Raw genomic sequence first — 3126 nt, 5'->3', positions numbered from 1 at the left:
TGCGGATGCGGATGCGGATGCGGATGCGGATGCGGATGCGGAGGAGCGCAGGGCGGCGGGGCTGCGGCCAGGGGGCCGGCTGGCTGGCTTGCCTGCTTTCTCTCCCTCCCTTCCTTCCTTCCTTCCTTCCTTCCTTCCTTCCTTCCTTCCTTCCTTCCTTTTCTTTTCTTTCTTTGTGTTCCCCCCTTTCATGTAAATTTTCTCTAATTAAGGTATTCTCAGCCCTTATATAATTGTTTTTCCTCCAGACATTTGTAAAAATAAATATTTCTGCCTGACCAGTAAGATTTTCATTTTGCTGGGGTCCTGGTATGTTGACACATCTTGACCAGAGACATCGGTGTGGTTTTAGTATCACTTGTGTTTTAAGAATTACAATGAATTATTTGAAGTTAATATTTTTCTATCTTCCAGCTCAAAGAGGTATATATATCTGTAGTTTTTTGAAATAATTGGTATCATTTTGTCTGTTTGATTTGGTAAACTGTTGAGAAAATGTATGTAGTAAACTTTTAAATTATAGTATTTCTGATTTTGGGTGTTGATTTTAATTTTTGATTAACTGATAAACCTGTTTTAGGATACTTTTTAAACTGTAGTAAGCGATATGATGACTGATGATTCATTTTAACTATGAGGTTATTTTTGCCTGGGGAATGAGAATGTTAGACTCTTTTTCCCTGAAATAATTGCTTAAATTCTCTTTTTGGGCAGTCAGACCAGGGAAACGATGCCGTCAGCAACCGGTCTGCATCAGAAACTGCACCTAATTTGCATCAGAATTTTCATCTAATCTGCATCAGAAATTACATCTAATTTGAAACTTGCTTTCATATTGCCGCCCTAAAAGTTACTAAGTTGGCCGTCCTTCTGGTATCCGGTTGTTAAACAAAAGAAGAAGAGAACTGAGACTGTTTAGGATAGTGCCAAAGTGTGTGGGAAACTGCCCAAAACGTGAAGTTTATACAAGGAATCATTTGGTGACTGTAGTCTGCTCCTGACTGAGAACATCCTGTCCCTTTGCCTGCTCTCCATCCTGCACCCATCGGAGCTCTTGCATCTGCGGCGCTCTGACGGGTTCCCTCCCCTTAAATGATGTGCTGGGGCAGACATGCTTATGTTTCCAGTCCATCTGCGGTCCCAAGTATTATACGACTAAAGTTAAATTAACCCGTAGCCTCATATTTGTTATCATGAAGGATGGTGTATACTCAAGATATCAAGTGCTTAAAACAGCAAGCCTTGAAATGCCTTTTTTATTTATCCTAACTCTTGAACATTAGTATCTTGTTAAATTACAAGACCATCATTTTGGTATTTTAATATAAATAAATGTGAACAAATATTCTTTAATAGCACAGGAATGTATTACCATGTTAAATGTCCTAACACAACTTTACACAGATAAATATTTCAATGCATGTTAATACATGCTATCTTTGAATCATATAGTTTTACAAAATTTTGCAGTGGTAAAAATAATTAAATAATTTCTTGTTGACTAAAAAGTAAAAAAAAATTCTAATACAGAACAAACACAGAACTCATAAAACTATAGAAAAGCAGGCTCTTTTGAAGTTTTTGCACATGAGAAAATAAAAAGAGGGACAGGAAAACCTGGGTGGGGGGAGGAAAGGAAAGAAGAAGGTGATTAAAAATAATCAGGCTGTAGGATGTAATCTATCCCCAAGTGGATGGCAACTGGAATGAATTGCAAACATGTACTAATAAAAATTTTAAAATTGTGCAAAGAAACAGGCCTATTTATCAAGAACATAACAAAAGAAAAGAGTGTCAAATTTGAAAGCATGTAATATTAAGGATATAGTATGAAATATGAAAAAAATGAATGCTGAAAATGAGGTCTCTAGGGCCAGGGAGATGGTTCAGTGGAACAAGCGCTTCCCTGGCAAGCGCAAGGGTCTGAGTTCAATCCCCGGTTCCACAAAAAAATAAAAAAATAAAAATAAAAAAAATGAGGTCTCTGCATATAATAGAGTGTTGACCAACCATAGAAAAGAATAAAATTTTGTCATTTGCAGAAAAATGCATGGAAGAATAGGCCAAATAGTTCAGTGGATTACAGTGCCTGCAAGCAGGTTCAGGGGCTGGGGTTCAATCTCTGGGCCTGTCGTGCCAGCCCTGCCCCTAGGGCGCGATGAGATGGCACTTGGGACTGGGCGTGGTGGCGTGCACCTGTAATCCCAAATCCCAGCTCTTGGGAGGCTGTAAACAGGTGGATCATTATGAGTCCGAGCTAGTAGTGAGACCCTGAACACCCTGTAGACCCTTCCCTAAAATCCAAAAAAATAAGGAAAAGAAAAATGCATGGAAATGGGCATCATCATGTTCAGAAAAGTAAGCCAAACTCAGAGACGCGTGTCACGTGTTCTTCCAAATATGTGGAATCAGAAAAGGATGACAGCACGGTAGAACAGAGACCAGAATTAGACAAGAGGAAAGTGATGAGGGGGAGGAGGAGGGTGTTAGGAGGGGAATGGGCAGATTGAATATGCGGCACTAGGGAGGGTGGGCAGGGAGGTGGTGGGAGAGAGTCAGTAAGCACTCTCCATGCGTGCATGACTGCCAGAACGGAACCTGCCGAAGTGTGAACGCCTTTGCGCTGACAGAAGCATGTGGAAAAAGTCACTGACGTGGACAGCAGAATAACAGTGGGGAAAAATCAAACTGTAAGCCATCCCTGATAAAAAGATCAATAAGATTAATAGAATTTTAGTCAGGCTGGTTTAAAAAATAAAAAAGATAAAGTTATCAATATAAGAATGAAAGGGAGACATCACTACAGACATTCAAGAATAACTATAAATATTGTATAAATTATAATGCTAAAACCAAAATTTTATGTTTAACATAAAATGGATTAATCTGTGAAACCAAAATTAATGAAATTCCTTGAAGCCGAAACAAAACGTTAAATAAACTGAAATTTCCTAAACCAACGAAGTTCAATTTTTAAAGATGCCCAGAAGGAAACTTTTTCTTTTTTTACTTTACTGACGAATTCATAAAATATATTCAAGTGACAGATATTGCGAATGCCCCCACAAACTCTTCTGGACAGTAGAAGAGTCTTCCTCTTCCCCTCCCCCTCCCCCTCCCCCTCCC

General features: G+C 39.1%; 1 protein-coding gene and 1 pseudogene across 1 annotated transcript in view; one reads left to right on the top strand and one right to left on the bottom strand.

Moving 5' to 3' along the window:
• Nucleotides 1-3126, bottom strand: part of Tyr (tyrosinase) — a 115319-nt gene that overhangs the window by 40556 nt on the left and 71637 nt on the right. The gene's annotated exons all lie outside the window — the stretch shown is intronic.
• The window catches only part of LOC105741142, a 13918-nt pseudogene that overhangs the window by 3150 nt on the left and 7642 nt on the right, over nucleotides 1-3126 (top strand).

The sequence above is a fragment of the Octodon degus genome, unplaced genomic scaffold, assembly GCF_000260255.1.
Source record: "Octodon degus isolate 3935 unplaced genomic scaffold, OctDeg1.0 scaffold00306, whole genome shotgun sequence".
NCBI classification, from domain to species: Eukaryota; Metazoa; Chordata; class Mammalia; order Rodentia; family Octodontidae; genus Octodon; species Octodon degus.
The sequence above is the reverse complement of the archived record's forward strand: the minus strand, read 5'-3'. Positions and strand labels throughout refer to the sequence as shown.